This window comes from Phalangium opilio, unplaced genomic scaffold, assembly GCF_054372755.1.
Source record: "Phalangium opilio isolate 3A_F unplaced genomic scaffold, DU_Popi_V2 ptg000105l_1, whole genome shotgun sequence".
NCBI classification, from domain to species: domain Eukaryota; kingdom Metazoa; phylum Arthropoda; class Arachnida; order Opiliones; family Phalangiidae; genus Phalangium; species Phalangium opilio.
Window position 1 is genome coordinate 4,429,031 of NW_028324207.1, and position 11,953 is coordinate 4,440,983.

Here is an 11,953-nt window from a genome sequence, read left to right on the forward strand (position 1 = left end):
TATAACTCTGTAACAATAATAAAACATTACAGATCAAGGTATGACATAAAACTTATTTAAATAAATACTAAAATAAGCCGGTAAATTTAATGTTGGAGTCTTCATTTAAAATCGTAAGCGTTTTTGACTCCTCTTGCTATACATATTCATTCATTATTTTGATCAGAAATTTTTATTAATTTCTACTTTTTTCACATTTTTATCCATAGCCTGTGAAACCGATTTTGATATTCTTTAATAGTTTAGGTATAGAATGTAAGATATAGACTGATTACTTTCAGAATAATGTTTTTACACAGTTTTTAATTCCACAACCATTTCGCTAAGTAAAGTGGGTAAGCTTTCCTCCTATTTTGATTATTTGAAATCTTTGGGAAAAATGTTTTATTTTACTTTATTCATAAACTTTTTTCTGTATAATTAGTAAGCTTTTTTGCTAATTTTGATTGTCTATAATTAAATTTAACAATTTGAGAATATTGTTTTTTATTAGTCTGAAAAACGATGTTATAAATAGCTGTAAAATATTGTGCAAAATTTCATGAGGAATTTTTTCAGATAATTTATTTTTTCTAAACATTTTGCTATGTGAATAACTTGACAATAATTTTACTCTTACTATTTTAATACTACTAATAGATTTTGGTATGATTTCTTTATTTTAAAATTTATAAAAATTGAATACATTCAATTATTATTTATATACTTTGATCCTAAGCACAGTGTCGTTAAGATTACTCTTAACGTTTCGAATATTTATTTATAAAACCTTTTTCCGTTTTTGACCTTTTCAAGTCAAAATAACCTTTTTCTCCATAGCTCGAAAATAATCTGGTGGTTTTATTATTGTTTGGTTTTTAAGACCTCCCTATCGCTAATTCAACGAATCAATGAATATTTTAACAATCTTGGTATTTTAAACATTTTTTTTAGAAAAACAGAGTAAGATTAATCTTGTTTTTTATCTCTTATTTTTATAATTCAGGGAAAAGTCTCTAGAACAATCTTTTTTTCTAATTAATTAATATTAAAACATTGTGGTATGCGAGCTCTATTTCGAAAACATCTAAATTCTCAGAATAATCTGAGAAACATTTTTTCCCGGTTTTGGTTTTAGGTTGTGTTCTCCTTTGAATGTAAACAAATCTGTGGTTATTTGATTAATACGTTAATTGAATTTGTTAGTAGTATTTAGTATGTTTCATATCTTGTGTTATATTGAATTTGTTAGTACTATTTAGTATATTTTATATCTTGTATTATATTAAGTCAGTGGAAACCGCTTTTCAATTTTATATTTTCTCATGCAGGGAAGGATCCATTGAACTTAAAATATCCACATTGCAATTAGGATATGGCACTTCCTTGATTTGAAACAGGTATTCATTAATCCGCACAATCTACCAACACACAGTTTTAGAAATGTCAATGGGGTAAATTAAAATTATTGTTAATTTGATCTCGGATTTTGCTTTGTATTAATTATGAATTAAAATAATTAAAGCTGTTTTTTAAATTTAACCAAATACTAAAGAAACGGTGGTTTTCAAGTTAACCAGCACTGAACCAAACAAAATATATTATAATAATAATCTAAATTTTGTCTACGAAGAGATGGCCACACTAAGTCTGTGGCTTCTTTACAGGTGGGTCCCTTTACAATGCATAGGGAGGGTGGTGGCTAGCCCCTATGCCACAGCTAACCGACAGCGCCCAATACTAACTATTACCGTCAACCTCTGCAAGTTTTGGTGGAAAGGAGAAACCGGGTTAGACCTCGGAGGAAAACTCCTTTTAACAAGCAGGGAGAGAACTTGCAAAACTGCGTAGAAGAATTTGTTCCCAGATTTTACACCAGCAACCACAGCCTGGGATCGAACCCGAGATCATCTTGCTGCGAGGCGAAAGCGCTAACCGATACGCAACCCTACTCATTTTTATTATGAAACATAGAATATCCAGGTCAAATTGGTATAAGTCTATTCTAGTAATTTTTGAAAAAGAAGTAAGCGTAAATTGTTTTATGTAATTGATGTTACATAAGCTGAAAATTTCAATATCTGTACCCTCAACCAGTACATTTTCTCTAGTTCTCTTTCATCTTCCAACTAATTTTTCAATAATACTTGTCTCTAGATTTCATAATGACGCTATTCCACTTTACCGAAATACAATGCCAAATGTAGAGTAGGCTAGGTTAGTTTGGCCATGTTACATTGTTTTTTATTAATATTATCAGAAGTAAGATGAGACTAGAAGTAAAGAGCTCTAGCATTGGTAGTAGATCTTGGCACTAGTGAACAAATTTGAGGATTTTATGGCGCTTCCATCGCGCTTACACTAGAGAGAGAAAAAAATTGGTCGAGTTCCAAAAAATATTTCCTACCCCCTTAAGCCGCGGAACACGGACGCGGGTGCTTGAATCTAGTTCGGCCGTCTACCGCCACGAGCGTCTCACGTTTTTGGAGGGAAAATTCAGAAACCGGTACCAGAGGGCCAACAGTTGGTGTGTTATCAAGAATATTCACTTTGCCAAGTGAAGAATTTGGTTACCTCGATACTTCTATTCTCATATTACTTCTGATATTATTAGTATTAATAGAAATAATATTACGATATTACGTGATTCTGAACACTTAAAAGTAAAATTTCACGATGTCTTATAAATAGAAAAATTGATTACAAATTTTGTCCAATATTTTTGGCGAGTTTAAATATAATATTTCCATCAGTTGAAAATATTATTTTGTGGGCTATTATTATCCACCTAAGCGCAAAACCGTTCCTCTTATTTATAATACATTTTGTGATTTGTTGGAAAATAATAATTAAAAATTGCAAACCTTCTAGAAACTTTTAAAGATACGTTTCCGCTTTAAAGGCATCTATTTGTAAATACCAGCAAATCGTAACCGTAATCTGTAACACAAGGTGACATTTAATAGAATCGCTCGAAACAAAGCTGCTGTTTACTGTTAGGAATGAAATATTCAAGAATAATTTCAAGAGCACGAGGAAATGGAAAAATGAACCTGTGACGTTTCCTTCAAAGCCGCTTTAACGCGATCCTATAATTTATCAAACGCCGTCAGTCTAGACCCCTTGACGTAACATCCGTGCAATTGAACTTTCGAGTAAAGCCCTGGTCACACATTCGGTATTTTGTGAGCCCCTAGAAACATTTTGCCGAGCAGCGAGTAGTGGAGAACTGGAAATGATAACTCTGTGCAAATCCTCGAAACTTATACGAAATTACTAAATCTACAAAGAATTTATATTAAAATTATAGAAGTCCCTTTCAAATTGGAAATTAAATATAGGAATGTGTTTCAAGAAGTTTGTTCTAATTTTAAATTGCAAAACATGTGTGACTAAAACTGAAGGCATTTACCCAGTGCAGCACTTGACACAACTGAAATTCAATTAAAACTGCACGGAAAAAGCAAATAACCAAAACAATCTAGAAAAATTAGGAAAGCCATCGGAAATATGGGAAAACTTTTAATTATAGGTAATATCTTCATCCTGATCTTCGGTGTGAGCCTTTTCTCATCCTCGGTTACTGAATCTATGGTACCGTCGAGTCAAAGTGAAATAATATGGCTCCTGAAGTTTCAATGATCGACCAAGTTCAATTAGTAGTTGCCGTCTGTTCTTGGTAGAGCTGATATCACGACGAATATCACGGTAAAATTATTTTTAACAGTTACTGAGATTTGAAGGCTTGATTGACTGTTTTTTGAATGATTTAAAACGCTATTGAACCAAATTTGCTAAAAAGAACTTATTTTAAAACGTGTTTTTAAGTATATTTCGTCATAGGTTTAAAAGAAATGTTGAATTTTTGGATTTGAAGGATTGTATTCATATAAACTATATTCAATTTGTAAATTATTTGCATTATTTTATGATATTTCCCTTAACTTGATAAGAAACTTTAAAAAGCATTGCAAAAGATTCGATAAACAAAATTTAGAACGTGTTTGAACATTTAAAATTTTTATCCGTTGATATCTTTACATGAAAATAACTCGGTTTAAAACGTCTGGTCAAGTATTATTCGGAATTTGTGTACCTAGAAATGGTTTAGATAAATTTTTTAAATTGTAAAGAATTAGCTAACACTTTCTAAAATAAATTTTACTGCAGTTGCAAATTAATTGCATTATTATTACGGTTATTACACTAATTTTGCAATAAAAATTTTAAAAACAACCAAAAAAGTTTAATTCAATATTTGAATGGTTTTAAACAATTTGAAAATAGCCTAAGATCGAGCAGAAAAAGGCCATGCTCGTAAAACTAGGAATGTGTGGCGCCTGCTTAGAGGATAGAGAGAGGTCGAAACACGTTCGATAAATGGATACCACTCTACCAGCCTGTTCCATAACACAAGATAGAGCTATAGAGCTGGTTGAGCAGTTCCTCATTCTCTCCCCAAGCGAAGTCCATACATTTCTATGTAAGGGCGAGATGGTGACACAAACTCCTTTGAATAGGGTATTTTCTATAGGAGAAAATACTCAGTAATCCCTTATTAAAAGGTCGTAAAAGCCCCCCAGAAAATATATATCTACGAACATACAACATTCCTAAGTCACCCTTTTGAAAACGGGGATTTAATCATCGAAGTCTCTTCTCTTCAGTTGAATTACTCCCCAAATTTCGCTGCGCAATCTGTTCCAAAATAGATGCATTTTTAGCCCTTTTTACATTTAACTTTTGTTTCCTATTAAAAGGATTTCTAAAATGAAATACTGGATATTGGACAAAAACCCCACGACTTTCAAATCGTTATTTCTCAAGAAAATCGGAGCCACGGAGAAATAATAAAAATATTAGCAACTTCCTTATTTCAAAAACGACGTCATGACTATATCGCACATTGTTAAAGGGAGGGTGAAAAAGAAAATCAAGTGTTTTTATCTATTATTCTACTAATTATAAGACCAGTCTGCAAAGTGACTGATGGACTTGCAAACTCGCGAATGAAAGTAGTACAGACATTTATGCTCCTTGGTTTAACCATAGCCCACTCGATCACGCGCATCACGACGCAAGCTAAGCTATAGCTAAATTACCGAGATTTGTTTTAAACGTATCTAGTTTTATGTATTCCCCTATTGCTTCGATAGCCTTACTTAAATCCATATTATACCTTCAAAAACCTTTTAAAACATTACCAGCTACTCTGTCCTGACTACAAACACAAATCGAGGAAGTTCTAGCATACACAAAAGCAGACGACGGTAATCGCGTAACCGCGAATTAACACAAGACCTATTTTAAGGGAGTGAACAGGCCCAGTATAGCTACGCCAATAAAACGGTCAACTACGGCGAAACTCTGATGACTCGCGACTTTTGGCCATTTTCATACTTTTCCTCTCATCCACATTTGCTCTGAATGATTTAAAGTTAAAATTAGCTTGAGATTTCATACACAATTGAAATAAGGACCTCCGACCAGTCGCATAAGACCCCGCCTACCGGGTAACAAAATTTCCGTTGCACGCTCTACATCTCGCGCCACGATTGTCACATCGTGCGCAATTTTTATTGAATCTCGAGCTAAATTTCATAACGTGCCACGAGATTTTTTTTAACAAGAAGGAAGGGCGTTACGTCTTTGGTCGGAAGGGCTTATTTAAAATTATCCATTAAATCTGAACCTAATTTGAATTTAAAAATCATATAGCAAGAGTAAAGAGTTGCTTATTTGCCGACAACAGTGCAATTCAGTGAACCTTTTTCAATGAAAATAAGGGCGCCCATGGAGAAAAATTAAATTAACTTGTACCTGTGAAACAATAAACTGCAGAAATTAACGTCTTATCTTATTCAGTATACTATGATATATTTGAGAATACTTTCTGCAACATTGGCACGCATTTAAAGTTTTAAGAACAATTCCATGCAGCTAAGCTAGGTAAGATAAATCACCCAAATAATGGCCTGAAGTAAAGTTGTAACGACGCAAGCTGCTTCGCAATATAAAGAAATTCCCCTCAAATACAGTTATGGTTGCCTATATAGAAACGTATCCAAGCTATACAGCGCTTCCCGGTGTGTTTTAATGATCTGGAAACCGGTAAGAGTTTTGCGTCTATGTAGTCACTAAAAACTACATAGTCTTCGGGCCTACGTGACGTTCGTGTATGAAATTATTTCGTTTTAACATTTTTTAAACAATCCATAAAACTATGCTTACTTATTTTACTTTTGAATAATAGGACATTGTGAAAGGAATAGTGACGTTGTTTAAAAATTAGCTCAAATCTAAAGAAAACCTTACTTTTTGAGAGTTCAAACTCCTCTGATTCCAAAAATATACTCGATCAATATTTAAATATGAGGGAAAAACACTTTGAAAACTTGAAATTTGGGGGGCAAAAACAAATTTGCGGAGAGTTTTGGAGGGTTTTTCTCCTAGATACGTCACTCACGGCATCTCGCGGAAAAGCCAAGCGGGAGCGCCCGAGACTCCCGAGAAAATTTCTGCTTTCTACGTCATCAAAGGAAACAAAATTTTAACTAGGCATTTTCCAACTACAATAATTTGATTGGAGTTTTATAAATTACTACGAAACCAAATAAAGAAGTAAACATTTCATAATAAACTAGATTTTTTAAATATGTTTTTCGCATTTTAAGCTTGTGGATGACGAAAATTGTGTCACTAACACTTTAACAGGCTTAATAATTAGGGATCCGCGGAGCCAATATTTAGGAACTCAATCAAACCACTTCTTAAACCTTTATTTTCGTAGTGTTATAGTGATGTCAAACATTGCTAACAGGCTTAAAGTGTAACAGATTTTTTGAGAAAAGCTAATTCTTATATTTTTAAAATTTAAAATTTATAAAATTCCTGCTAGCGGTTTTTGAACTAAACGGAAATGAAAACGAAAAGAAAAAAAAATTTGTCCACTTTTGACAACTCATATACGTGGCGATTCTACTCTGACTTCACGCTTACTAGGTCCGTTATTGGCTGCTTGTGTGCATTGTTTTATTATAGCTTGGCATGTATGATCCAACCCCTTACCGCTCCTACCACACTAGGAAAAAAATTTCTAGACCTATTCTACTACACACTACTTTATAAGGCTTGGCAAAGTTATTAGTGAACTAGCAGCAACACTCGGAAATACTATTAAACTATCAGAGAGAGTTTTCTCTCATACTGCTGTAAAAATTTAGGAAAAACTACCAGCCATAATACTATAAAGCCCCTGAGCTAAGATGTTATATCAGAGATATCATTTTCAATTTGTTTTTAAGCACTATTTTAACGGGTTTTTGAAATTAAATTTTAATTCTTTGTACGTCGAATTCCTAGAAAAAAGTCTACTTTCCTGAAAGATTTCATTAAACGTTTTCAGTAATAAACATTGAAATAATTTATATAGAAAGGCAAAACTATTTACTGATTAAGGGTCCGCTGACCCAGTCTTGATCGAAAACCTTTAGTGATGTGAACCATGCAGTTTATTCAAAATCGGTAACAAATTGTAAATTTGTATAAAGAAAATAAAAAGAAACTACTTTCTCATTAGAACAATAGTGGTAAGCGTTACATTGTCGCAATGGATTTGCGTCTGTCTCCGAGTTCAAGACACGGTGGTGGAAAATTCTTTAACAATGGAAGTAACTATTACTGTTATAAAGACGATTTTGCAAGCTAAGTGAAACTAATAGACAAATTAATCTGGACCTTTCTTATTATAATTATAATTGTACATTGGTAGCAAAAGGAAAAATATGTTAGATATCGCAGAAACTCTGTGGCCGCTTAGCTACTCCGAAGCATTTGCTTATGCGCTATTATCGTGGAGATTTGAAAAATCTATTCCGTTAGTGTTTGAGCAGATTTAATCCGTACGAGGCGGAAGACTTTTCCGGGGGGTTAGTTCAACTTACAAAGTATTAAGCGAGCAAAAGGGGAAACTGTTTAAATAACGTAATGACAATGTAGCAAATTGTCCATAAGATTAGAGCCGAGTAATTTCCTCTTTTAATACACCGCATCTAGTAAATGTAGCGGAAACGGTCGGGCTTAGACATTGCGCCCTCGCTCCACCAAAGACTCGGGCGAATTAAAATCCTTTTCGTACCAACCAGATATTTTACATCCGGCAATTCTATCGCAACGTCAAACCCTTTCCTTTCCCTTTTAAAAGAGCTTAATTCTCGCTAAATTCCAAGAGACTTTTATTAGTCATATCGTTTAGACCGAATTTAAATATAAATTGAAGAAGAATGAAATTTCGATAACAATTTGCATTTGTTCACGAAATGCTAAAAGCAAAATATACATCAAAATCCTTCCTTTAGGAATTTTCTATTAACCAACAAATACGCTTATGAATATTTTAATGTGGATGAAATAATAACGAGAAAGGATTATTATTTTAACACAAAAATAATAAGTCATTTTAAGGGTATTTATGTATTTGAATATCTTATTTAGTACGTATTTTGTAAAATCTGATTTAGGTTGGAAATTGTGTGAAAAAGAAGATATCAGTAAATGATTCTTTAGATTACACAAGGTACTTTTTAGTCCTTTGAAGTCTCGGAATGAATAATCCATATTTTTGGAAGATTTCGGCCAATTAAAAAATAAGTAGAACGTGTTTTCAGTGTTCCTGTGCTAGAAATTTAGTTCAGTTTCAATGTTTTGGGAACCTAAATTTTTATCATTGCTGCTATTTGTATTACCCGAACACATCTAAACAAAATAACCAAGGACTGTGGTAATTTGACGCATAAGACTCTAAGACTAGTTGATGTAAAGTTTCAAACGGAGTTTCATAGGGACGTTGTTCGGCGGCCCGCAACATTTAGGCGCCATTAGTGTCATATGACGTGGCATTCTGGTGCCGGCACTTTCAGGCGCCGATAAATTCTAAACATTTTCCTGTAAAATTCGATGCCTGCTCTCAACACAAGTAATGCCCCTGTGCTGTTAATGCAGAGTTCTCTTTGGCACAATAACCCCCGAAGGAATCGTCACCTTACCTATTATAACCAAACATAACTACACCATATTTAACAAAATATATCGCAATCTTACCTAACCTTACCTTTTATTACCAAATACAACCTAACTTAATTTTTTCTATCCTGACTTCCGTTTTTCTTACCCAACCTACCCTTACTCGAATCTTAATCTTATTTATCCAATTTAAACAAAAAAAAAGAAAAAACAAAACCTTACTGGATTTATTCTAAGCCCACCCAAACAAAATATTGCAAGATTTTTATTTAACCGAATTTAATATTATCTAAACAGAGCCATACAAAATTTTAAATGATTTATTCTAACTAACCCTATCTTAACCAATCCTAACCTAATTTATTCTAACTAATTGAAACGTAACCAAACCTTACCAGATTTATTGTAACTAAACCTGGTCTTTCGTAATTTAGTCTAATCTAAGCTTACCTGATTTATCCTAAAGAAAATTAACCCAATCTCACCTGATTTACTCTAATAAAACCGAACCTAACTTTACCTGATTTTTCCTAAATAAACCTTCAGAATTATAACCCCTTTATATGAAAGGAAATAGGGAGGCATGTTTGAATAGGGCAGCGGCATCTAAAGGGCCCTATAGTCGAAACTAGGAAAAAAGGTCACCCCAAATAGTAAGCGCTTCTGCTGCTATGCCTTGGCTACTTCATATCCGCCGTTTCTCTTTTCATCCCGGTAACTGGGCGGCAGGGCTGCAGGTTTTTGTCACTAGGTTTTCAGTTTTTTATGTAAACATTTGTTTAAAATATTAATCTGATAAAACAAATTACAAATAAATGTACAATTAAATGCAATGGATTTAGAATCAGATAGTGATTATCGTTTTGGAAAAAGGGGGAAGGTTGATTTGTAATTATTTACCTTTCAATGTAATCCCAACAAGCTAACTATTACTACAAAGTCCGTGAGAACAATGGTTGCTATTAATTTTTGAAAAAATCTACTTTGAAAGACACGAAAAACCCGTTTACGTTTCGTAGGCCTTGCCGGTACAATTATAACTTCATCGTCCGCATGGGGTGACAAAGCTCTTTGTTCTGCCGTATTAAGTCGCCACATGGCGAGACTATTTGAAAACGCCATGTTTTGCTTGGCTTTCATTTCCTGGGTTATTAATCTGCGATAAACCTTACATTGTTCATTCTAAAAATCGTAACCCAACATTGCCTGAGTTTATTTTAACCTAACCTAACCTCATTTAATCTAGTCTAAACGAAAATAATTTATTCTCAAAACCCTAACCTAATCCTACCCGATTCAAATTTGAACAACAGAGATAAAACTAGACTCATTTGCAAATAAATGGTGTTAAATGTACCTACCTTACGAATTCCTAATTACTGCTGCTATTCATGCGACTTAATGCGTTTTAAATCATAAATTTCACTAAAAATTCCAATGAAATAAAACGGTCGCCTTCTATGGCTCTATTTGTTTCCTTTAATATTTTTTGTACTAGTCCGCCGTATTAATTATATTAATCTTTCACAGGCAGATCTTAAATATCTGTGGATCAAAGTGAGGTTTAAATGAAATTGTGAAGAAATTATCGGCTATAAAATTCCCCGGCATCTAAATGTCCTATTTCATTGTTCAGTGTGATCAGCAAGAATTTTGGATACGGTATATGACCTTGTCTTCTCAATTTGTGCGAGTTTTACAGCTGAAAACATACAGGTGCATTCTAACCGATATTAGATTAAACTGCAGGCTCTACAACGTTTCAATCATTATTAAAATAACTCATAACAGAAGCTTATTAAAAAAGTTATTACAATACTGAAATTATTTTCACAAGCTGTTGCATAAAATTTCTAAAATTTGTTTTTGTGAATATATACATTTATCGATCGTGAAACGAAAAAGTCGAAAACAGAAAACTAGTTATGCAGGTATATAAATTTCGTAACAAGAGGTTGACTCCGAAGGATTATGAGTTCCAAGAAAATTGGAATAGAGAAAAAGCTCCGCCATTATCTCTTTCTCGCTCAGCCAAATAAAACTACGAGCTATTACTTTCTTGGGGGAGGGGGGAATTTAATAATATAAATACGAAAAAAAAATCAAATCCTTGCAGCGGAATGGGGAATCGACCAGAATCTAATCCCGCGAGTCGGCAAAATGTTTAGAAGCAACCGTAGACGGAAAGGATCCACCGCTTTTCTGTGGGCTACTTCTTTGAAGATAGAATAAAAAGGCGAATGCACTCGTTTTAGGATTAAAGGAAGTATTTTCGGGAGATAAATAAGCCTAAGAAAAGGGAATAAAGTTCCCAAGGCTTTAAGAGAAAACTAACCAGTGTTCCAGGAATCGCCATTCAGAAAGAGTTCTTTGTAAGTTTTCTTTATTGCACTCAGTGCAAATCACCAGGCGACCAATGTAAATTACTCTACACATGTATAATTGGCGCGGTTTGTCAACAGTTCAGTTCTTTCTTATTGAATATCGCAACATTAAACTGACGGAAGAACGAAGAAATATGCAATTCACCAGTAGTTATGAATTATCGTAATAATGACCAATTCAGTCTACCACGTAAGGTTTCGACATATCTTTCACCGGATTATAAATAAATGTCACATCACTTAAAGTGATTTTTTTTCAATTTCAAAGAACCATTTTTATATTTGGCTTTGCCATACACTACCAAAATGTTAAGTGAAAATATGATTTTGTTGCTTATGTTAAACAAGGTTTAAAGACTAGACTCTTACAGACGTTGAGATTATTTGTAGGCCAATAGCGACATTTTTAAGGGTAATAAATGTGTCAAATTCGTCTGTGAACGCTAATTGCGACACGAAAATCTGGTAGTACAGTTTGCAAGTCTAGTGACACAGTACTGTATCGTGACGAAGCACCAGTAGCACAACAGAGTCAGGCCGACAAATCGGCTGCCAGTTTGCCCGACTTT